Source organism: Canis aureus, chromosome 25 (assembly GCF_053574225.1).
Source record: "Canis aureus isolate CA01 chromosome 25, VMU_Caureus_v.1.0, whole genome shotgun sequence".
NCBI lineage: Eukaryota > Metazoa > Chordata > Mammalia > Carnivora > Canidae > Canis > Canis aureus.
In genome coordinates, this window is record NC_135635.1 from 2,200,379 (window position 1) to 2,225,324 (window position 24,946).

General features: G+C 53.4%; 1 long non-coding RNA gene across 4 annotated transcripts; it reads right to left on the bottom strand.

Moving 5' to 3' along the window:
* Window positions 1-11,696: 11,696 nt before the first annotated feature.
* Window positions 11,697-23,410, bottom strand: LOC144296760 (uncharacterized). Of its 4 annotated transcripts, XR_013363731.1 has the most exons (10): window positions 22,400-23,410; window positions 21,899-22,042; window positions 17,347-17,426; window positions 15,897-16,711; window positions 15,010-15,217; window positions 14,371-14,847; window positions 13,865-14,067; window positions 13,669-13,741; window positions 11,911-13,353; window positions 11,697-11,818 (listed from the first exon to the last, which is right to left on the bottom strand). It is a non-coding gene; the product is annotated as an uncharacterized LOC144296760 (long non-coding RNA). The 4 variants fall into 4 exon arrangements; XR_013363733.1 differs by having other exon boundaries at window positions 11,911-13,741; window positions 13,865-14,063; XR_013363732.1 differs by lacking the exon at window positions 13,669-13,741.
* Window positions 23,411-24,946: the final 1,536 nt, after the last annotated feature.

Genomic DNA, 24,946 nt, shown 5'->3' on the forward strand with positions numbered 1-24,946 from the left:
GGGGGTGCTGGGAGAGGCCGGGGCGCCAGCAAGTGCAGGCTGTGGAGGCAGGTGGGGTGGTGGGGCCTGCAGCTAGGGTGGGCGTAGGACTGAATCTGAATCTCTCAAGACTTTGAGACTCTTCTGGAGACATCCCTGGCCCGTTTGGAGGCCGTGGTGCTGCTGTCCAGTGTGGAGTCAGGGAGGGTTTCTGAGGGTTTGGGCCAGACCCTTTTCCCCGGGGCTGGGAGGGTCAAAGAATGCTCTAGCACTTGTGTATCATTGCTTTGGTTGGGTTAGTCCCCTCGGAAAAAGAAGGAAAGATCAGCACTGACCACCACGTGGCCGCCCGAATCTCCAGTGCTGAGGCTCAGAGAAGATTCCAGTCTGGCCATCCTACAAGACCCCCCGAGCTCCCTGGGCCCTCCTGCAGCCTTTTCTGGCAACTTCCACTCTCATCCACCAGGGATGCCCTCTCTTACTCTTATGACCTCTTCCCCTTTGTCCCTGGCGCTGCTGGTCTCTCCTCAGGACAACCCCGATACCCCGATGCCATCCTCCACCCTGTTACCTTTTTCCAATTGACTGAAAAGTAAGTGGGGCAAGGGGACGAGCATGGCCCTTGGTGTCGAAAGACCTGGGTTGAAGGTCCCACTGCTGGCTGAGTGATCTTGGGTGAATGCACTTGTCTTGGTGTCCTTGGTAGAATAAAAATAATAGTTGTATCTACTCCAAGAGCTTTCACGCGGACCCAATGGGACAATCTTCCTGGACAAACTTTGACAACTGAGAAGCTGGTCAATTCCTCTCTTGTCTGGTTGCCTATTTACTCCCCCCCGCCCCCCAATTTTGCCCTCACTGCCCTCTAGTCTTCTGCTCCCTGCTCACCACTCTTTCCTTTCAACCTGGGCACAGGGTAGGGGCAGCTCTGAGTCTACGGAAAAGGAGATAGCACGGAGAAGCAGGGTGGCTGAGGACCTGTCTCAGAATCATCCTGTCAGTGGTCATATCTCCATTAGTCTGTCTCTCATTGGCTTTGGACTTGGTGGATCTACTGGTGGTGTCTGGGGGGAACTCTCCTGTGAGCAGCTAGAAACACAAGGCTACAGCTTGGGAGGGGCATGGGGCAGGGGATTCGACTGGCACAGCTAAGGCTAGCCCTTAGGGCCTTTGCACAAACTGGGGGAAAAAGTCACCATTGTCCTTGTTTCCTTGGCCTGTGCACTGACCAATCTGCACAGTCAGATGTGGTGGCCGTGTCTGGGGCCCCCCACCTAGAGGCTTTGGGGAAAACCCTGGCATGGATGAGAAGACCTATGGAGAAGGATCGCGGGCAAGAAGTGGGCAGAGACCTAAGGCAAGAAGAGGAGGAAGAGACAGAGGGAAAAGAGAGGAGAAAGGGGAAGAGGCCCCGATTCTTGCCAGTTCCCAGGAAGGGACCACGAGAGAGAGGCCACGAGAACCAAGGAGAAGGGGTTTCTAGGAGGCGTCACGGAGGCCGAGGGCAGGAAGAGCACCGCCGGAAGGTGACAAGGTGACGGGGATTGGGAGCAGGCGGTGAAGGACGGGGGAGCGAGTGGTTAGTGGAGAAGTAGAGGCAGAGTGTAGACTTTCAGGGAAGGAAAGGAGAAAATGGGGTGATCAGCTGTTGTAGAAGCAACGTAGCTGGAAGGCTTCCTCGGGATGGTCAGCCGAGCCAGGCTGGTCAATGATTGCACAAGCGGTAACAATAAAATGTGGTTGGTGCGATGCCAGGGCGATTCCGGGGAACAATGGAAGCATCCAGCACAACGGCTAACCCTGCCTGAGAGCCCGCAGGAAGTGACATTCAAGGTGAAAGGTGATAGTACGAGTAGGTGGCATTGCTGGGACTTGGTGTGTGTCGCTTCTACACGCTCTTGACTCTCCATCAGTGGAAGAGGGGACGGGACGGAGGAGGCTACGCCCCAGGGCCCCAGGCGGTGCTACGAGGCCTCCCACCCGGCGGGAAGGTCCCCGCGGAGGTTACCCAGCGCAGCCCGGTGGTGACACCAAGTACCCAAGAAACGGTCTCTACCGTGGGAGACCTGTCACTGGGAGATGCGAGGGACCTAGGGGTGGCAACCCAGGGCCTAGGCTTAGGGGCAGGGGGCTGCAGGGCTGAGGCGGGAAGCAGAGGCCCCCGGGAGAGCTCCGGGGAGGGCCCAGGGAGCTGACAAGGAGGATGACAGCCGCTGTATGGAAACAAGGGAGCGCGAGGTGTGGCTCCTCAGAGAGGGGGTGTCAGAGTTTGGGTCCGAGCGGGTGGCAGCCACGGGTGGCCGAGGCTGCTGAAAATCACGGAGCTCAGGACCTCAAGGAAAACAGGTGGGAAGAGGGCTTGGATTTTGGAATCAGCGAGACCGGAGATGTCTCCTCGAGCAGCCTCGATCCCGGGGCGCCCCGGCTAGCGGCCTCTCTGAGCTGCGGGGTCCTCATCTGCTGCTGCGGGAAGCAAGCGCGCCGGCAGGACGTGGAGCGCAGCAGGTGCTTCTCACCGGTGCTCCCCTGCTTCCGTCTCTGGGTGTTCCACCTGCAGGGAGGCTCAAGCCTCTAGGGGGGTTCAGTTCCAGAGCCAGCTGGGAAGGCGGAGATAAACACGAATAATCATCATAATCAAGGAGATCGTTATTAGAGGGGACAGATAATTGAGGAAACAGCTTAGAGCGTGAGAGGTGCTATGGTAAGTTCTGAAGTGTTATTGAGGGACCCCTGGGGTGCCCAGCGGTTGAGCCTGCCTTTGGCTCAAGGCATCACCCCGGGGTCCCGGGATCGAGTCCCACGTCGGGCCCCTTGCATGGAGCCTGCTTCTCCCTCTGCCTGTGTGTCTGCCTCTCTCTCTCTGTGTGTCTCTTGTGAATAAGTAAATAAAATCTTAAAAAATATATATTATTGGAAGAGAGAGTGCTTCATCCGTTCACCAAGTGTAAGGCACCTACCGTATGCCAGGCATGTTCTGGGTTCTGGGGTCACAGGGAAGAAGAGCCAGAGGAGCTGGCTGTTCCGTTGAGCTCAGAGTTGGTGTTGCAGGATGGGCGTCCTGGAGAACCTCGGGAGGAGGGAATGCTCGGGCAGAGCTTCAGGAAATGAGGAAGAACTTGCTAGGGAGACCAGGGGGCCAAGGAGCGAACGGGCCGTGTGACCTGTTACAGCACCTAGCACAGTACCCTCCTCGGAGTTTCAGGTCTGTGTCTCCTGCTAGTCACTGGGTATTATCCCCTCTTGGAGCTTTCAAAGTCATCTTAAGCTTATCAGATCTGGAGCCCTGGCTGGCTCGGTTGGTAGGGCATGTGACTCTTGATCTTGGGGTTGTGAGTTCAAGCCCCACTCTGGGCCTAGAGATTGCCTACAAACAAAACAAAATTGGAAGCACCACACACTTATCAGATCTAAGGCTGAACCTATGATCTTCTGGCATCTGTTTTTTTTTTTTCCTGTTTTTTAGCAATTCAAATTTTTGAGGTATAATTTGCATACGGTAACAGTCACTTTTTTTTAAGGTATAGAATTCCTCTAGTTTATTATTTTTTAAAAAGATTTTATTTATTTATCCATGAGAGACACAGAGAGAGGCGGAGACACAGGCAGAGGGAGGAGCAGGCTCCATGCAGGGAGCCCGACGTGGGACTCGATCCTGGGACACGGGGGTCAAGACCTAAGCTGAAGGCAGACACTCAACCACTGAGCCCCCCAGGCGTCCCTAATTCTTTGAGTTTTGACAAAGGAATACAGTTGTAAAATTGCCACCGTGAGTCAAGGTATAAAACATTTTAATTATCTCAAAATGTCCCACTGTGTTCATTTATCACATATTCCTCACCTCCCCCCCAACCTCCAGCTCTGGCAAGCCCTCATCTATTCTCTGTCCCCATAGTTTTTCCTTTTTCAGAACGCCCTATAAATTGGATCACGCAGCACGTAGGCTTTTGTCTCCGGCTTCCTTCACTGGGCATAATGCTTTGTGATTCATCCATGATACTGCGCATATCTATAGTTTGTTCCTTTTTACTGCTGTAGAGTATTACACCCCGTGGAGGTTCCATAATTCGTTTATCCATTCACCAGTACGTGGATATTAACTTGTTTCCAGTTTTTAGAATGAATTATGAGTACAGCTGTTACACACATGGATGTATATAGGTTTTTGTGTAAATCTATGTTTTCATTTCTCTTGGATAAAATACCCAGGAGTGGAATGGGTAGGTTGTATGATAAGTATATGTCTAACTTTGTAAGAAAATGCCGAATTGTTTTCTAAAGTAGTTGTACCATTTTGTATTCCCATCAGTAATGTATGGGAATTTGTTGCTTTGGATCCTGTACATATTTTGTATCATCTGTCCTTTTTTTTTTTTTTTTTTTTTTTTTAGTGATAGCTTTTCTGATGGGTGCATAATGGTATTTCATTGTGGTTTTAATTTGTATTTCCTAGTGACTAGTGATGTTGAACGTCTTTTCGTGGGTTTCTGTTGCTATCTGTATCTCTTCTTTGATGAGGTGTCCATTCAAATCTTTTACCCATTTAAAATATTACCCATTTAAAATACTGGATTTTTTTATTATTAAAATTCGAATTTTCTATAGATCTGGATTTACATTCTCCATCATATATGTGATTTACAATTATTTTCTCTTAGTCTATGATTGGCTTTCCATTCTCTTGACCTTGCCTTTTGAAGAGAAGTTATTAATTTTCAAGAAGTCCAATTTATCAAGTTTTTATCCTATGAATCATGGTTTGGTGCTGTATGTCTTTGCCTATCTGAAAGTCTCAAAGATCTTTCCTGGTTTTTTTTCCAGAAGTTTTATGGTTTTAGGTTTTCCGTTTTGGCCTGTGATTCATTTGAGTTAATGTGTTTGGCAAGTACTGTCTCCCAATCTGTAGCTTTTCTTTGTATTTTCTTAACAATCTTATTAGAACAGTTGATTCATTTGAGTTAATGTGTTTGGCAAGTACTGTCTCCCAATCTGTAGCTTTTCTTTGTATTTTCTTAACAATCTTATTAGAACAGTTGAAGTTTTAATTTTGATAAAATTCCATTATTGAGTTTTTCTTTTAAGGTGTGTGTGTGTGTGTGTGTGTGTGTGTGTTTTGTGGTCAATCTAAGAAACCTTTACCTAACCCAAGATCACTAAGATTTTTTTCTTATGTTTTCTTCTAGAGGCTGTATAGTTTTGGATTTTATGTTTTGAGTTGATTCTTGCCTATGTTGTATGGGTTAAAGTTAATTTTTTTTTTCTCCCACAAGGATGTCCAATTGTTCTAGCACTATTTGTTGAAAAGACTATCCTTTCTCCAGTGATTAACCTTGGTACCATTGTGTGAGTCTCTTTCTGGACTCTTATGTTCTATTGATGTATATATTTGTCCTTAGGCTGATACCTCACTGTCTTGATCACTATAACTTTATGGCAAGTCTTGAGACTAGAATCCAAGAATTTCTTCTTCTGAATCCAAATTTCTTCTTCTTTTTCAAGGTTGTTTTGGCTATTCTAGGCCCTTTGCCTTTTTGTGTAAATTTTTAGAATAATTTTGTCAGTTTTTATTTAAAAATTTACTGATACTTGCATTGAGACTGCATTAAACTTATAGATCAATTCAGAGAGAATTAACATCTTAACAATACGGAATCTTCCATTCCTTGAAGTTGGTATATCTCTCCATTCATATAGATATTTAATTTCTCTCATTAATGTTTTGTGGTCTTCAGCACAAAAATCTTGCACATGTTTTGTTTGATTGGAAGGTATTTTATGTTTTCAATCTGATTACAAGTGATATTGTGCTTTCTATTTCAGTTTCTGATTGATCATTGCTAGTATACAGAAATATAACTGATTTTTAAATGTTGATCATTTATCCTGCAAACTTGCTAAATTCTTTTATTAGTTCTAATGGCCTTTTGTATATTATTTAGGATTTTCTACATAGATTATCATTTCATTTGAGATAAAGACAGCTTTATTTCTTCTTTTCCGATCTGTATGACTTTTATTTATCTTTCTTGGCTCATTGCACTCACTAACACCTCCAGTACAATGCTGAATAGAAGTGGTGAGAGATAATGTCTGGAACATGTGGTACTCCTGATTACCCAGACCTTTGCACATGCAATGCCCTGTATCTAGATGTATTCTCTTTCCTTACTGCAGTCTTTTCTATTAATTTATCCTTCATATTTCAGTTCAAGTATTGTTTCTTCAGGGAAGTTTTCTTAATTCCTTCAAATTTAGGCCATACTCTTTTGCAATATACTCTTATAGGATCATGTTTCTTTCATTAAAACAATTTATAGCAGTTTATATTTTTATCTTCATTAGTGTGATTATTAGGTTAGCATCTTTCTCTCTAAGTAGATTGTAAGTTCCAGGGGCCGTGTCTGTTTTGCTCATCATTGTGTCTTTAGTGTCTGCACTTACCAGGTGATCAATAGGTATTTGTTGACTATATGGGGAGCCAATATGTAGCAGAAAAATGTAAGAAGCAGAAGATGAAGTGGGAAAGGTCAGTGAGGGCCAGGTCAAGGAGGGCCTTGTAGGCCACGAAGAGTTTGCCTTTCTCTGGTTCTCAACTTTATTTTTGCACCAGGTACACTGGGGAACATGTTATAAATGCAGGTGCTCAAGTGGCACCCGCCACCTGCGGAATAATACTCTTTGGTATCAGGGTCTGGGCTTCCATTTATTTAATTTTAATTTCAATTTTTTTAAGATTTATTTATTTATTTGAGAGAGAGAGAGAGAGAGAGGAAGAAAGAGAGAGAGAGAGGGAGAAAGAATCTCAAGTAGACTCCCCACTGAGTGTGGAGCCCAATGTGGGGCTTGATCTCATGCCCCTGAGAAAACCACCTGAGCCAAACCCAAGTCAGATGCTTAACTGACTGCGCCACCCAGGTGCCCCTGTGCCTCCATTTATATCAAGTTCCCCAGGGATGCACCGAAGGCTAAGGGCTACTGTTTTAGGATCTGGAGAGACACTGAAGCTTGAAGCAGGAAAGTGTCATGATCATTTTACCTTTTGGGAAGACTATTCTGGCTGGATGTCTTGGAAAGGTGTGAAGAGACAAGATTGGAGATTACTGCAATCATCTAGGCAAGTGATAATGAATGCCTCAGTTAAGGGAGAATCACTGGAAATACAGCGAGGAACATACATTCAAGGGAAACTTAGAAGTTAGAGTTGCAGGTCTTGGTATATAATGGGATGTATAAGGAACAAAGAAGTAAGAATTCCAACAATGATAACTAACAATTACTGAGCACCTATGATGTGCCAGGCACAATTTTACATGCTTTATACGTATCATGATCTAGCTTCAAAACAATCAATGAGGCAGATTGTAGCAGCATCCCTGGGCCTTCAAGTGACTCCTAGATTTCTCACTTTGGAAGGGGTGATGCTGTCCATCAGATGGGAATTATGAGAGGAAGTGAAGCCAGGAGGGTGGTGTTATAGAATGACTTCAGTTTGGAACCTACTGGTTTTGAGACTTGGGTGAGACATCCAGGTGGTGATTAGAAACACAGTTCTGCAGCTCTCCTGAGAGTCTGGGAGCCACCATCCCGGACGTGGATGGGGTTGGCCAGAAGAAAAGAGGTTGAGGCTGAGGCTCTCAGTCTGGCTTCTGTGGTTGGGTTTCCATGAACCAACCATGTTGAGTACATGAACCTCTTGAGTTATGTGGGAGATGCTGGCAATCTGTGACTGTGCCGAAGGCGTGTGGGTGGCCCACCAAAAAGATAAAGGACAACAGATACAAGTGGTAGGCAGATAGAGAGGATTCAAGAATGAAGATTGGAAAGGAATGGCTCCAGGGATAGTAAGAAATTTAGAAGGAGGTATCAGGAGCCCAAGGAAATAGTCTTTCAAGAAAGATGGAGTCATCGGTGGTGTCCAGTCCAAAATTATAGGTAGGTCAGATAAGAGAAGACTTAAAAAGAGTCCATCAAATTCAGCTATTAGTTGATCATTAGTGGATTTTAAAAAAATATTTTATTTATTTATTTATTTATTTATTTATTTATTTATTTTAGAGATAGAGACAGAGAGCACTTGAGTGGGGTGGAGGATGGGTGACAGGGAGAGGCAGAGGGAGAGGAGAGAGAGAATTTCAAGCAGACTCCCCGAGGAGGAACAGAGCACGACGCAGGGCTCAATCTCACGACCCTGAGATCACGATCTAAACCAAAATAAAGAGTCAGGAGCTCCAAGTGACTGCGCCACCCAAACGCCCCTGATGGTTTGTGGTTTCAATGATTTCCATGGCTGGCGGCTGGGGTGGAGCAGGCAGGGTGAGGTGAGAATTGAGAGTGACTGTGACCTCTTTTTTTTGAGAAGCTTGATTGTGGAGAGAGAGGTGTCAAGGGTCAAGGATAATTTCCCTCCACTCTCCCTTCCCTCTTTTCTTCCTCTCTTTCTTTTTTCAAGGAGGAAAGACTTGCATATGGATACAGGAAGTGGGGAGAAATCCCATGGCAGTGGGAGTAGCAGGACCGAGGGCGAAGCCACTTGATGGGACAAGGTTGGGGGGGGTGTTGAGAGTGTGGGTGGAAGGCCTGGCCCTGAGCACCGGGAGTGCCACCTCCAAGAAGGAGTTAAGGGTGGGAATGCATTCAGATAACAGGTGAGGGGAGCATTAAGAGGGGATGCCAGCCATGGAGCCCCTTCAGGCACTGGGAGTTCATGGGTCCCCGTCCCCAGCAGAGGGGGAGGTGTGAGGATGTGTCTTTCCAGCCCAGGAGACGCCCTCTTCTGCTCTGACACCCTCACTGCCTTTTCCTTAGCCTGGGACACCTTCCTCCTTCTGTTCTGCCTTGTCCTCCTCCAGGAAGCCTTCCTGGGTTGACAGCCCCCCTGCCCCTCCCAGCAGCTGGCGCCCCAGCACAGAGGCCAAGAGCTCCCCCGGGTTCAGTATCTGCCTTTCTGTGTCTGGCCCGCGGAGAGAGAAAGCGCCGGGGAGCAGGAGGGCGGGGATGAGAAGCCTTGTGGTTCTGCAAAATGGGTGCTTGGGCTCCCAGGGCTGCCCTGGCGGCTCCCAGGATGACAGGATGAGCTCTGCTGGCCACAAGGGGGTGCTTGGCCAGAGAAGGGCTGGGCCGTGCGGTCCCGGTTGCCAGACTGGCAGGTCCTGCTCTGGCCGGACCTTTGCTCCCTGCACCGGTGGCCCTGGCCTCTGTTGCCATGGTGGCCCTTAGTTTGGGGTAAACAGCTCTTCCTCCTCCTGCTGTCTGCTGTACTGCCGCAAGTGTCTCTCCAGGGCCGGGCTGGAATTTCAAGTGTGCACCCCCGCCCCCCCCCACTGTGGGAAGGCACAGGGCGGTGAGTCACTGCAGGCAGGTTTCTTCCCAGCCCCTCGCTGTTATCTGGCTGCCCCCACTGCTCCCTCCTGCCCCGCCTTTGTCCTGCTAGAACTGGGGAGGGATGGAGATAAGGGCTGGACTCCCCTGGTCTCCCAGGCTGCGTGGTGGGCTGTCGGGTGGAGCCTTCCCGACCCCAATCACCTCCTTGGGGCTGTTTCTGGGCTGTGGAGCCTTCCCCGAGGCCGGCTTGATCCCTGATATCAGTGAGAATAATCCCACCCCCTTTCTCCCTTATCTTCTGGATCCTTGGGGCCCAGGGTGAAGGGGAGGAGAAGATAGGAAAAATCGGAATGTGGGAGAGAGGAAATAGGGATCGGAGTGGAGACAAGGACTCCTCTGGATAGAATAGAATCCGAGAAGGTTCATTCATCCCACGAATCAAAGCAACCTCGGTGCCGGGTACTGAGCGAAACAGAAACATGTGTGAGGCGTGAGCCTGCTTTGGACTTGCTGTTGGTCTGAGGGCCCTGGACGTGGGGACCCCATGCAGAGCCCCGATGACTAGTTGCTGCGCAAGTTACTTAAGTGTCCCATCCGTGAATAAGGGTAATGATCCTGAACCCCCCAAGGTCATCGTGAGGCCTGAACGAGACAAATGTGGGGGACTGCCCCATTAGCTGGTGGTCGAGGCACGTTAGATGCCTGAGGATCGGGCTTACAGTCAGGGGGGTGCTCAGGCGAGGGTGAGAGGCCCAGGACATAACAAAGCCTCGTTTGGGGCCTCTCGGGGAGCGGTGACTTCCAGCAGTGGCGGCCGAGGCAGGCTGTGTGGGCAGGTGCCTGGTGTGTGATTTCCATTCAGTAAATGTTTGCAGAATGAATGGGGTGTGCTGCAGCCAGGGCCTGGGGACGGGGCAGATTTCCGCAGGTGCAGGTGACTGGACAGGAGGTGCTGGGGGAGGGAAGGGCGCAGCCCTGGGGCTGGGCAGGGACGCAGCGAGTGCCAGGCAGGGAAGGCTCAGCTCGCCCAGAAGAGGAGTTTGACCTTTATTCTGAAGGCAACGGGAAGCTCTGAGCTGGGGAGTGACAGGATCAAAGTGTTTATAGAAGATCACCCGGCTGGGCCTGGCCAGAGGACATCTTGGAGCAAAGCGACTGGGGGAGGTGGCGGGATGGGAAGAGGGGCAGAGGCGGGGTGTGGATGGGTCTAGGAGCTTCGGTGTGGGGATGATGTCAGCCTCCCCTCGGCTCTGCAGAGGGGCCCCGTTCGGGCCCGCACGTCTCCAGGGCCCCTCTCACCTGCCTGCCAGGAGGAGGAGGGGACATCGCAGGGAGGGAGAGAATTTCTCAGGGACACAGAGATCCTGGCAGCACAGCCTCCCTTCCCCTCTGCCCTCACCCCTGGACGGGACTGGGAGCCCAGTCCGAGTAGAGGGGGGCGGCGGGGAGACCAGGACTAGGACCTGGGTGCTTTGCTTTTATGGGTCCTGCTCCTGTTCCCTAAGAGGAGGGGTAAGTCGGTGTGGTTTCCAAAGTAGAGAAGTAGTTAATGGTGGCAGAGAGGGTGAGACGCCGGGAGACTCCAGGAAGCGCAGTGCTGAGCCCCAGGGCTGGGGAACAGCTGTCCTGCCCTGGGATGGACCTTCCGGGGAGGAGATTCCTGGCGATTCCTGGCTCTCGGGGCAGGTTGGCAGGAGTCGGAGACCTTTGGCCTCTGCTGGGACCAGCCCTCCTGCTCCATCCCTTCTCCCCCTTGGCTCTGACCTCCCTTGGTCCCATCTCCTGATAGACCACACACCCTGAGGGTCACTGCCCGGGCCCACCGGCCTGTAAGCCCCCCGCTCTGGCTCCGTCTGAGCTCCTGGGAACTCAGAGATAGCTCTTTGCTCCCCGAGGTGGGGAGATAAGGTTTATGACCCGTATGGGCCCACTCTCTGAGGCCGCTGTCCCATAGACACAGCCCCCAGCCGCATTCCTCCGGGGGCCTGACCTGGCCTTACCCAGTCTGTGCTGGGGATTTCGGACCATCTGGGAGCACCGTTTTCAGAAACTGCCGATCCCCCCTCACCCCCCTGCAGGTCATTTCCCCATGATCCGGCCTTGCTGTGCTCTCGCCCCTGGAGCCCACGCTTCCCACTTCCCGGCCTGACCCCATCTGAGTCTGAGTGGGAGGGTGGGGGGCCCCAGCCCCAGCCCAGGGGCTCCTCCCAGGGAGCACCCCCTTCCCTCCTGTTATTCCTCAGATGAGCCAGTCCTTCGTCCAGTCTCTCCTTTCACCCCTTTCCATGCTCAGTGAAAGGAGGGGACGGCATGTCGTTCCCTGGCTATTACTGCAGTGGGAGGGATCACGGGTGGGGTCCTCTACAGGGACTTGACAGGCGAGGGAAAGCTCCCACAAATACAGGCCTCACATGATTTATTTGACATACGAGAGAACAAAAGCCGAGAGCCCAAATCAAGTATGAGTTCAAGTATGATGCCGTCTTCGCTGCGCTGCCATAACTTTGGGAAATTCGAAGTTCTGAAAACCAAATGAATGAACGAATGAGTTGATTTAGTGCGAGGGCGGAGGGGAGGGGCCGAGGGAGAGGGAGAACCTTAGTCCGTGCTCACCGTGGAGCCCGACGCAGGGCTTGGTCCCAGGACCCTGAGGTCATGACTGAGCCGAAATCAAGAGTCAGATCCTTAACCAGCTGAGCCGCCCAGACGCCCCACAACCAAAGAATTTAAATGAAATTAAAGGAGTTCCAGAAACACATGGTACGGCTCCTTGACTGTACAGACAGGACGGTAGCGCAGAGAGGGCGAGTGACTTGTCCTGTGACACACAGCGATTTGGAGACTGAGCCGAGATCGGAACACGTGCGATTCGGTTTCCAGATTTCTGTCTTCCAGCTACTAGTCTCCGTGGGTCTAGGAGTCGCTTGAACACAATTCTCAAAATGGAAATTAATCTCCGGGCAGCCCCCGTGGCGCAGCGGTTTAGTGCCGCCTTCAGCCCAGAGCATGATCCTGGAGACCTGGGATCGAGTCCCGCGTCGGGCTCCCTGCATGGAGCCTGCTTCTCCCTCTGCCTGTGTCTCTGCCTCTCTCTCTCTCTGTGCCTCTCATGAATAATTAATAAAATATTTTTTTTTTTAAAAAAGGAAATTAATCTCCATCTCATTTCACTGAATCACAAATCCCAGAGTGCTCAGTGGTGGGGGGAAGTGCAGAAGGGAAAGAGAGGACCTGAGGGCGTGTCGGCTCAGAGGACGGCGCGAGGGTGGAGGTCGGTGGTGCCAGCCGGTGCCCAGCTGCTCCGGGATTCCGGATCTCCCCAGATCAGCGGGGCCACCCCGCAGGCCTCCCCCTCTGGAAGGCGGCCTCCTTTATCAGAGGCGCTGGCTGACGCCTGGAGGATCGGCATCGGGGTCTCCTGCCTCTCTCATCCTGGCTCTGCCTGGACCCAGGGGCCCGGGGAACCTCACTTTGGCTTTTAGAGCTAGAAAGGTTGGGTTCGATTTCCATCCTGACACTCCAGGGCGCTGTGACCTTAGGAAATATTTCGAGACTGTCTGAACTCCCCTATCCTCAGGTGTAAAATGAGGCTGTTTGTACTTTCCCCGAAGGCTTAATCGTGAAGTTCGAAAGGGGTCATAAAAAGTCTATGGTGTGGGGAGTGCCGGGCATCTGCTAGGATCTTGGATGGAGAAGGAGGTGGGAGGTGTAAGGCTGGAGGAGACACTTGGCTTGAGAGGCCGGCGCGGTCCGGTTTGGCCTCTCCCATTTGCTACCATACGCACAAGCTTTTCTTAACCTCCAGGCTGTTTCCTCAGCTCTCAAATGGAAATAATGCTTATTTCACAGTTTCTGCAAGGATTACTCTTGTGGGGGGAATCCTAGGCCTCTGGGGGCGCCTGAGCCCATGCCCCCAGCCTGGGAGAGCAGCTCAGAGCTGAGGGTGTCAGAGTCTAGGCTTGGAGGGCGAGGAGAAGCCTGGGAGGGAGCAGTCCAGGAGGGCTTCCTGTAGGAGGTGCTTGGAGTGGAGAGAAGGAGAGTCCCTGGTCTGGAGACCTGCGCAGGGAGAGAAAGAATTTGCGGCGTCGGAGCTGGCTGCCACGTGGAAGAGGGTCCGGCTGGGGGTGGAGGGTCAGTGTGGCTGGATGTGGGAGCCATGCACCCCGCATCTAGGAGGAGGCCTGGGGAGTTCGGCTTCCGCAGCTGGACACTTCTGAGTCAGAAGCACAGATCGGGGAGGGGAACGATCCTCTCCCTGGGTCGGACTTTCTCATGCCTCCGGTGCTGGGGCTGCCTCTGCGGTGGCTCAGTCTTCTCTGGGTTTCCTGAGACGATCACCTGGGGAACGATCACCTGCGGGGGGACGATCACCTGGGGTATGGAGGAGTCAAGGGAGGAGAGGAGGTGGTGCCTGGCCTGGGGGATAGTGGCCTTGGCCTGAATCCTGTCGGGAAGGGAACATGCAAACACACACGGAGTTGCCACGGGGGCTAGCATGCCCCTTCCCCAGGCTGCACCGGTCTAGCCCTGACCCTCCCCCGGCCCCCCCTTCCGAGCCCATTCCTACCTTGGGGGTCAGCAGCCTCGCCTGAAGGCCTGTGAAGCACGTCCTGTGTGCTGCTGCTTCGGGGTGGCCTCCGCCCTCGCCCTCGGAGACCAGGGGATCAGGAGGGAGGCTGGGCTCCAACGGGTGGGGAGCGGGCTTCCCGTGACCTGAGCTGCTCACGGGTGAGTTCGTCCGCGTGTGTTCCGTGGACCTGCCCGCCCTTCCTAGGGCCAATGCGGTTGTTAACGCGTCAGGTGCCCTGCCCTCGCGGCACTTCCCCTCTGGGGAGAGATCCCCTAAATCCGTCAGAACCCCTGGGGTAGGAGGGGTGATTTCCGTGTTCCACAAATACCGATCGAATGATGGGATATATGGATTTTTCAAACTGCTGACTCAAATAAGCGAAGTGGCCTCGGACCACTTCTTCTGGGGCAGCCACAGCTCCGCTCCCCTGGATGGTGGAGGCCGCTGGGTATTGCCTCCCGAGGAGTCAGCACGGAGGGAGCGTGCTCAGGCTGCGGACTCACCCCGGGTTGAGGCGAAGCTTGAAGGACTCTCCGTTAAACAGGCCTAATGGTGCCTCCCTCGCGGGTCAGGTATCTGCAAGTGATCCGACACTTTGACATTAGCGGGAACTCCGTGAATGTGGGCTGCCCCCGGGAGCCCCGCTGTTCCCACCACCACCTCCACCTCCACCGTCGTGGCAGGGAAAGGGGCCCTGGGGTGGGAGCTGGGGAAGGCCTGAGGGTGTCCACTGGCGGGGCTCAGTTTGCATGGGCTGCTCCCTGGGAATTGCATTTGCAAGCTTCTGTTTTGCATGGTGGCAGAGTTTTGCATGCTCTGCTCTCCCTTTATCACTCTTTTCTGGAATCCTCCTTGCAGCCCCAGCTGCCACCTCCCTCTAGTCAGCGGCCCTCCACCCTTCGGAGCAGGCTCCTGGGCACCCGCCGGGGGTGGGCCAGACACGGTGGAGGACACAAGGACGCGTGAGGCACCGGTCCATCCTGCAAGGGGGAGACCAGGACTTAACTTCTTCCAAGGCCACTGCGTCAAAGCGGTGCCAGCACCAGTTCCGGGGGTGGGGGGGGGGTGAGGGGAAGCTGAGTAGGGGGAGGCTTTAGGAGAGGCAGGGGGCAGGCACAGAGGGTGGCGAGGGTCCAGCTAACCCTGACTGCCCTGCCGCTGCCAGGCCCCGGTCCGTCCCGTCTCCTGTTCACATCAGCCCTCCTGGGCGGCCACCGTTATCTGCATTTTCAGCTGAAGAAAGGGAACGGTCAGAGAGATGAAGTCACTTGCCCAACGTCACATGCTTGCGAAGTGGCTCCCAGATTCTTCTGACTGCATTCACTGTCCTGTGGCTTCCATCACACCTGGCTGTGGGGCAGGGGGAACTGTGTGGGGACGGTCCCACCCGTGAGGAATCCGTGGGTTTCAGATTCCAGTTCTTTTCTTTAAAAATTAAAAAAAAAAAATTTATGTATTCATAAGAGACACACACACACACAGAGGCAGAGACCCAGGCAGAGGGAGAAGCAGGCTCCCTGCGGGGAGCCCGATGCAGGACTCGATCCCGGGACCCTGGGGTCACACCCTGGGCTGAAGGCAGATGCTCCACCACTGAGCGGCCCAGGAGCCCCATAGGGAGGGTTTTGAAAGGAGATGAGGAGAGCAGAGCACATAGCAGGCCCTCAGGCCATGCTTCTGAGCTCCTGGCCACCCCTGTGACTCTGACACTCAAGTCCCCTTGGCCTTCTGGTGCAACCCATCCTCTCACAGAGGAAGCTACCACTTTGCAGAAGACGATGCGGATTCCACTTGCACGAAGCTCGAACGTTTGTCAAGTGGTAGCTGGGGCGAGCAGCCTGTCGCTGGCCCCCTTCCTGGCGAGCCCTCTGTACCCTCGTTGGCGTGATGGCCCGTCTTCTCTCCGGGCAGCCCAAGCCTCCGGGACCCGCCCTCCTGGGTCCTGGGCTGTGTGTCCGCACGGGCTTCCCATTCTCCTCCCCGCCCCACACATCTCTCTGCACCCCCTTCCACGTATCCAAGGACGTACCCCCCGGTGGACGCCAGCCGGTGAATCACACTGTGCTCCAGGTGTGTCACCATCACCATCGGCAGGGAGGACGTGGGCTCCCCCGAGGACCTCGCGGGTCTCGTGGGGGCCTTGCCGAGCTGTGGCCGCAGTGAAGCCGGGAGCTTGCGCGCACGGTGACGAGCAGAGGTGAGGAGGCAGGGGCCGTACCCCCTGCGACACCCACTCTGGGCTGGGACCCTGCCAGACGGAGGCTGGCCCAGAGATGGGAAGCAGACACGGACACTAGAGGACCCGGCCTGTGTGCGAAGAGCTGGCAGGATGGACTGGGTGGCCGGGGAGGCCCGGCGGCTCCGGCAAATGCCTGCACCCATCAGGCCGAGCAGCAGGTGCTGGGGTGGGCGGGGGCCGCTGAAGTGCACCTGAGTCACCTCCTCGCTTCCCTTCACTTGGACCCAGCCCTGCAATCAGTTGCCCTGTCCTGCTGGCTCTTCCTTCTTAGCGTAGCTTGACCCCATCCTGCTCCCACCCCACTGCTCCTGCCACCCCACACCTCCTCGTGGGGTGCTGCAGGAGCCCCCTGTGTAGCCCCCACCTCCAGCCTCGCCTCTACCATCTAACCCACACCCTCCTGCCGCACACCTTCCTGGGGCTCTGCAACCTGCAGGGTAAACTCTGAGGTGCCTTTGACGCCCTCCATCCCACCTGCCCCCTCACCACCGAGGCTTTCTGCTCTCCGTTCCATAGGATTCCTGCTCCCGACCGGTGACTCCTTGCATTTCCACATTTTTTCCATCCATATTCTTTTTGTGAATTTCTCTCAGTCAAGCCCAAACCTATTTAATTTAAATTTAAATTTAATTTATTTAATTTAATTCTATTTTATTTTATTTTATTTTATTTTTTATTTTTTATTTTTTTTAAATTTTTATTTATTTATGATAGTCACACAGAGAGAGAGAGAGGCAGAGACACAGGCAGAGGGAGAAGCAGGCTCCATGCACCGGGAGCCCGATGTGGGATTCGATCCCGGGTCTCCAGGATCGCGCCCTGGGCCAAAGGCAGGCGCCAAACCGCTGCGCCACCCAGGGATCCCTAATTCTATTTTATTTTAATTTAATTCTATTTTATGTACTTACTTATTTTTTTAATAAGTAAAACCTATTTTAAAACAGCTCTTCCCTTCCTTTGAAGTCCTAGTGGCATATGTCTGGATCCCTTCTTTATCTGAAATCCATATTCCATTGATAAGCTGCAGAAAGTAGGCTTTGGCCGGGCAGCATTTGTATTTGTACAAGGGCTCAGTGTGCACACCCATATCTTTATACCCTTGCAGCCCTCTAGATTTCCACGCCTGCCTCTGTGTACATTTGGTTTAGTACAGGCAATGAACAGCTGTTGTTTTTACCTGCCCAACATCGTGTCCCCCCTCCGCTTTTTTTTTTGGTGAATCACCTGTTTCTACCTTTACCCATTATGTAGGTTGGGTGGGGCTGACTGCCCTCCTCCGGGGGCTCCCGGGAGATGTGGTCTGGTCCAGATTACAGTCTGCTGTAAATTGGTAAATTGGCCACAGAGATTGGTTCCGGGATGAGCACGTGATCTAAGCGGGCCCAGGAAGAGTCAGCCTTGCGACTTTAGCTGGGGTGGGCAGGATGGGGGGCTTCCGGCGGTCATCCTTTTTTTTTTTTTTTTAATATTTTATTTATTTATTTATTTATTTATTTATTTATTTATTTATTTATTTATCTATTTATGAGAGACAGAGACAGAGAGAGGCAGAGACACAGGCAGAGGGAGAAGCAGGCTCCATGCAGGGAGCCCGATGCGGGACTCGATCCTGGGACTCCAGGATCAGGCCCTGGTGGAAGGCCGATGCTCAACGGCTGAGCCCCCCCCACCCCCCGGCGTCCCGTCTAGTGGTCATCCTTGCTGCAGCGTGGACCTGGTGTGTCCCAGAAGGAGGCTAACACAGAGGAAAACCAGAAGAGTAGAGGAAGACAGTCCTGCTCTCGTGGCCGAGCCCCGCATCCCCGAGCCCTTCCTCTCGGCTATGCCAAACGTCACATGCACCCCTGGTCCTCCCAGTTGTGTGAGCAAATAAACGACCTCTTACATGAAGCCCCTATGAGCTGGATCTCAGTGACCTGCAATCAAGACTTGTGAGCAATAATGTGTTACCTGTGTGTTGGGGTGTGGATGACATGGCTCCTGTACCTGGGTGTGTGTGTGTGTTGGAGAGAGGCGTGTGCGTGGCTGCGATGGGTGGGCAAGTGGGGGGCACACACTCCTGTGAGGATGCCGTGTGTGTGTCTGCAGGGCAAGGACGACCGTGACCAGGCGTGCAGGCATGCGTGTGCATGGCTCGGGGGCTGTGTGGTGTGGGCTGAGGTTGTGTGTGCACAGGCGGGGACGGGCCTGCGAGGGGTTATTCGTTTTAGCAGAGCACCTGCCTCCTACGTGCTCTGAGGGCAGGAGTCCAGCTTTGTGTGTCTGTGTACCCAGGGAGAAGCCAGCAGGTGCCCAAGAAGCTCCCCTGTTTATCATCATTAGCCTCTCCCGGTCAGAGAAAAATCCTCATTATTTTTGGACTGAAGCCAAATTCCTTAGAATCTTTTAAGCTTTTGATGTTCTTGGGAGAGTCAGAACTATCAGAGGCTGTTTAGCCAGCCCCCAATATCAGAGGAGGGAATTGAGGCTCAGACGGTGACTCCCTGTTTTCACTTCCTCCACCCCAGCAGGTGGGGGTGGCACGGGCAGGGCTGGCTTGGGGGCGGCTCGCTGTTGGGGAGATCCCTCCTCTGTCCCACCTCTCCATGGGCTGTGGTTGCTTTTATGGCAGGTGATTAGCCTCAGGTCGTGCCTAGATACCCTGGAGTTTATGGCTTCCCCCCATGCGTGCCCTTGATCCCTGAGCCTTCTCTGTAAGGAGGGCTCTGCTTCAGCTGTTTGTACCCCTTTTCTTCTTCTTCCTCCTGCAGCTCCTCACCTCCCCCGAACAGACCGGCGTCCCCAAGCCGGAGGGTCCCAGCCACCGGGGCCGGAGTGGCTACAACTGTGTGATTGTACTGGGACCCTCAGCCCTCTGAATGAGTCAGGCCTCAGGCGGCCTAGCCTCTGGCCTGACCCCATCTGGTTGAACCCTTCCGTTTACCCCGGCCTGCCGTACACGCACCATCATTTCTTTTTCTTTTAAAACATTTTTTTGTATTTATTCATGAGAGACACAGAGAGAGAGGCAGAGACACAGGCAGAGGGAGAAGCAGGCTCCATGCAGGGAGCCCTGTGCAGGGACTTGATCCCGGGACCCCGGGATCATGCCCTGAGCCCAAGGCAGATGCTTAAACACTGAGCTACCCGGGCGTCTGGAAGACTAAATGAATTAATGTTCATAAAGTCTTTTAAAAAAACCATTTATTTGTTCATTTGAGGCAAGGAGGGGCAGAGAGAGACGGAGAGAGAGAGAATCTCAAGCAGACTCCCTGCTGAGCACAGAGCCTGAAGCAGGACTTGACCTCAGGACACTGAGATCACGATCTGAGCTGAAATCAAGAGCTGGATGCTTAACTGACTGAGCCACCCAGGCGGCCCCGTAAGGCCTTTGTTGTACCGTATAAGTATCACCATTAAAGTATCAGAGTGGGGCGCCCGGGTGGTTCAGCGGTTGAGCGTCTGCCTTCGGCTCATGGTGTGACCCCGGGGTCCTGGGATTGAGTCGCACATCGGGGCCCCTCCATGGAGCCTGCTTCTCCCTCTGCCTGTGTCTCTGCCTCTCTGTGAGTCTCTCATGAATTAAAAATAAATCAAGTATCAGGGTAAGTGGTGTTCTGCGTTCTGTGTCTCCCAATACACGGGAAGACCTTTAGGCCCCCAGCTCTCCGAGCCTCTCCGAGCCTTCCAGCATGTGCCCAGTCAGCCACTGATGAACTGACTTAGGGACTAAGGATTCTTTTATTTTTATTTTTTTAAAGATTTTAATTTATTCATAGAGACACAGAGAGAGAGGCAGAGACGCAGGCAGAGGGAGAAGCAGGCCCCATGCAGGGAGCCCGATGCGGGACCCATCCCAGGACTCCAGGATCATGCCCTGGGCTGCAGGCGGCGCTAAACTGCTGCACCATCGGGGCTGCCCTGGGACAAAGGACTCTTAATGGTCCCTTTTCCACAGAGACCGAAGGACACATCTTGCCTTGGCCAAAGGAGGTTCCCACTTGTACCTCACGGTGTGAAAGGCACCAAGAAGCTATCTCTGCAGACCTTTCAGGCTGGTGCCTGATAAGCAAATGAATAGATGAATGAATGAATGGGTGAATAGAAGCAGGAGGGAATAAAGACCTCGGGTCCCTGCCCCCACCCCCCACTTGGGTCCTCAGGTTGCCAGGCAGGAAATTCAGAGCAAGGGCCCTGGACAATAGCTCCATTGGCCGGAGGCCCAAGCGGGATAATTCTCAGGGCTGGAGGGCGGGGCGGGCGTGGGGGCTGTAGCTGAGCCTCGGGACCTCTGCTTTCTTTCCTCCCTCTCGCACCCCTGTCTGGTCACCTGCACGCACCCTTTAGGGAAGCTCTTTTTCCTACAGTGGAGCTGTGGGGGGCCTGTGTGACTCCTCCCTTGGGGCTCCTCTCCCCTGGGAAGCATTCTCCAGTGACTCCCTGCCTCCTGCTTGCTGTCACTCAAGTCCCCCACGCTGCTGTCCTCACGGCATGAGTGGGCCCCTTGCAGATCTCCTCCTAGTCTCTGTTTCCTTGGCCATCACCGTGGAATGGCAGGCTCCAGGGCCTGGCCGCTCTGCTTTCTTCCTTGAGGAGCAGGCATGTTGCCTGTTGAAGACAGAGATGTTATCCATTGAAGTAGGGACCCTGCGATGGTCTGAGTCTGGGGTTTGGCCTCTTTTCTCTGGGGAGAGAAGAGTGTGTTCCTGGAGGACTTGGTGGTGGGACCAGAGCGAAAGTCTCGTGTTCAGCCTTGGCTCAGTGGAGGAACATTTCAAAAACCCCAAGTGGATTGCCGCCTGGACAGTTGTGATGTGTATGCTCTGGACAGACCCTGAGTTAAGGGCGAGGTAGTCCAACGGGATCCCTCCCACTGACGGCCCATCCCATGGAAGGCCTCTTCCAGTTTGAAGTATCTGGGAAGGTGGCCCGGAGGCCTCATCCTCTCCAGACTCCCGGATGTGAGAGTGCAGACCGAATGGTCCCACGATGTGCCACTCTGACACGTGGATGATTTTGAGCTGAAAACAGTTGAGGCCCAAAAGATTCAGAAAGAAACTTTGACATTCCCCCTAATCACATAAAAAATTTAGATAGAGGACCTGCTCCAGGAAGGAAGCCCTCGCCACAGATTACAGTATAGTATGAACCGGGGGTGGTAGACAGGAGGGGTTTAGCAAAGTCTGTTAAAATTCTTCTCGGTGTCCCATTGTTTCCTTACGGGCCCAGCAAACATTTGTTTACCAAATATTTACTCTTTTCCACCTTCCTGTGAATTGCTTTCCTTCCCTTAGAAGCCCCAGACCCCTACGGCCTCCTCCTTAGTTCGGGGTGACATATATGCCTCATTTTGCCCAACCGTCTTCGGAATCTCTCACGTTTATGAGAATTCCCCCGTCCGTAACTAAATTTGATGTCTCCTGCTAATGTGTCTCATGTCAGTTGAATTCTTAGACCGGTCAGAAGAATCTTGAGGCATAAAGGGACATTTTTCTACTCAGATGCAAGTTTGTGTGTCTCATTTAAGTAGACTCCACACCCAGGGCAGAGCCCAACGTGGGGCTCAAGCTCACAACCCTGAGATCAAGACCTGAGCTGACATCAAGAGTCCGGCGCCCGACCGACTGAATCACCCAGATGCCCCATTGTTCGAATAACTTGTCATCACATGTCCTATCAAAATCAAAGTTTGAAACCGGAGAACATTGTGGACGCCTATGTGGGAACATATATGGGAAGTTCTATGGTGGTGGGAAGTGGATCAAGGGCTCACAGAGTGGGGAGGATCTGGAAGTTCTGGTCCAAACCCTTACCTGACCTAGGAGTCCTCGCGCGAGCGGGGTGGACAGCTGGTAAGCAAGCCCTAGCCTCAGTACTTCTCAGGTCAGGAGCTCGCACCCCTCCAGGCAGCCCATTCTCATTGTGGCAGCCTGTAATCACCGGAGCCACCGTTCTTCCTGAAGAAGAAGAACCACCGTTTGTTGAACATTGACCGTGAACAATTTTGGCCTTGAGGCACACGGCACAAAAATCAACAATCAAATCAACTTTATTATTCATGATGCGGTTTACTGATGGGCGCTCCCACCATCTGTGGCTTCCTACTCAAAATAATTGTTCTTGCTGCCTAGGTGCTAAACTCGGCTATTTCTAGACCAACAATAAGATTTTAAATTGCTCATTTTTCCAAGAATTTTTTTTCTTAAAAAATTTTTTTTTTTGAGAGACTGTGTGTATGTGTGTGAGAGAGAGAGAGAATCTCAAGCCAACTGTCCGCTGAGCGTGGAACCCGACGCAGGGCTCCATGTCCTCACCCGTGAGATCATGACATGAGCTGACATCAAGAGTCCGCTGAACCGGGCCAAGCCCCCCGGGCACCCCGAGAATCCTTGTAGTCTTCAGCAATCATCTGCACGCTCCCCAGCCTGGAGAATCTCTTTTGTTTCTATGGATTTGCCGTTGAGGACGTTTCATCCGAATCGATCCTGCAGCCTGTGGCCTTCCGCGACCGGCTGCCCTCACTGCTTTCACCCGCGTCGTAGCCCAGTCACCGCTTCCTTCCTCCTGCCTGGGAATGACATCCCGTCGCACAATGCATCACTTTTTGCTTGTCCGCTCGTTCGTCAGTTGGTGGGCATCTGGCTCGTCTCTGTTTGGGCCCCCCCCCCCCGCGAAGAGCGTGCTGGGGGCGTGGTGTCCTGGGTCAGGTGTCCTGATCACCGAGAGCAGCTTGGCTCAGACCATCTTTCCTGGTGACAAGCCATGCGATGGCAGCCACTGCCCTGCCACCCACCTCTGCCCCCCCCCACAGCTGCCCAGGGCTCAGGGCCTCCTGGGGTCTTCTGTGACATGCCATCCGTCTCCTCTTTCCTCCTTCAGTTCTTGGGAACAGGCCGTTAAGGCAGTTTGGGGCAGTCATCCGGCCCTTCCCTTCCGGTCACACGGTGGCTGCAAACACTCTCCCCTTTGTTGGGCAGACCGCAGTGGCCAGAGTCAGCCTCGCAAGGACTTGCGTCCGTCCGTCCGTGGCTGCCCTAGGCTGGTTTTCCCTTCCCTCACCACTTGGCCCTGGGCCCCGGGCCTTTCCCTTCAGCCTCCGCCCGGATCCCAGCAGGGGTCGGGGTCGCCGCCGGAGAGGGCAGCCCAGGCCTTCCTATGCATTGAGGCTGGCTTGGGGCGTCAGGGGAGGGGTCCCTGGGGTCTCTGGGCCACAGGGAGCTGACAGATGAGGTGCCCATACTTCTAGCCCTGGACGGTCTGGGCTCCCCTTGAGATACGGGGAGCTCTACAGCTTAAAAACCACAGGGTTCCCCGTAGTCCCCTTTGTCCTCACCTTAAACAGCAGGCACTTCTGGAACCAGGCGGGTGGGGGTGGAGGGGCTGGGATCCCAGGACTGGCTCTGGGTTGTTATATTGTGCCCCCCCCCCCCCCCCCCGCCCCCGCCGCCCACCCCTCCCTTTCCCCCTAATCTGCCTTGGTGTGGGGGAGGGGAAGGAAGGGGGGGGGGCGCTGGTGTCCTCCCTCCCCAGGGTTGCCATACCTGTCTGACCGGCCCCTCCCTCTCTCTTTCCTGCTCCCTGTCCAAGGTTTGGCAGAGGGCCCACACCCCCTCCCTTTGGTCTCTGGAAGGAGAAATCTCCCCACCTTGCCTGTGTGGCTGCTTGTTGGGGAGCGGGGCGGCATGCATTCAATTCACTCTTTGGAAATTAAGTATTGTTTGCAGGGGCTGGGAGAGGGCCTGGTGCAAACTGGTACTAACTGGATTTCCTCCTGCTGGTTCAACACGTCTGGAGGCCAGAGTCTGGGGAGAGTGAGGAGGAGAAAAGAAGGAAGAGAAAGGAATGTGGTCCCTGGGTCCCCTCTGGGAGTGTCTGATTTGTCTTTGTGGAAGGGACAAGTGGGTCCTTTCGTGTGTATGTGTGTGTGTTTGGACTGAGTGGGAACTCTTCTGTGTGTCTTTTAGGATTTATGCTGTCCCCAAAGAGGGGGCTTCTGTGTGTTTCTGTCCCTCTGAGCAGGGGTGTATATGTCTGTCCATCGGGAAGCCCGAGCGTGTCTGCTGAAGGGTGGGGAGGACCCGTATGTCCGCCCTCCTGGCAGTCACAGTCATCCCCTGCCTTAGGTCCGGGGGCTGTGTGCTGCGTGTCCCTCTCTTCTGAGGGACTCTAGCTGCATGTCACCCAGTCCCCTCCATGCCCTGCAGGGTCCTTCTGAGAATCTAGCCCCAGTCATCAGGTAATTGCAGCTGGAATCTCTGCCTCAAGGGCTCAACTCCTGCCTTACACCCACAGCCTGCCCCACCCGGCCCGCCCAGGCCTGGGGTGCGGTGCAGAGCTCCCCATTCACCACCTACAGGTGCGTGCTCTGCTCCAACCTGCTGTCTGACTCATTCTGATAATGGGTTCAGGGAGACAGGTGCAGGGACTCTTTCTCCATCTCCTCTGGCCTGGGAAGAGAAAGAGGGTCCAGGTGGCTCCAGCTCGCCTCCCTAGCAGTGCCCCCCATCCCGCCCCACCCCGCACAGTTCTGCCTCCCTTCCTGTGAGTCACCCACTGGGTGCTATGGGAACCACTCCTGCAAGGGGCAATAACAGTACAGCTTCCCTCTCTCTGTTGCTCCCCCATCTTTCTCTCCTTAGCTCTTGTTCCTCATTCTCTGTGCCGTTTAGTAAGGCCTACTGCTCCAGGCAGTCCTGGGATCCTGGGAGGGAGGGAGGCACTAGGTTGCGTCCAGGAGCGTGCTCTGTTGATTCTCATTTCTTGCACCCACGGACCCAGAGGGAAGACAGCCCGTGTGTCACACTGTGTGTTTATTCTACAATTATTCACCCAGCGGCACCGGATGCTGAGGATATAGCAGT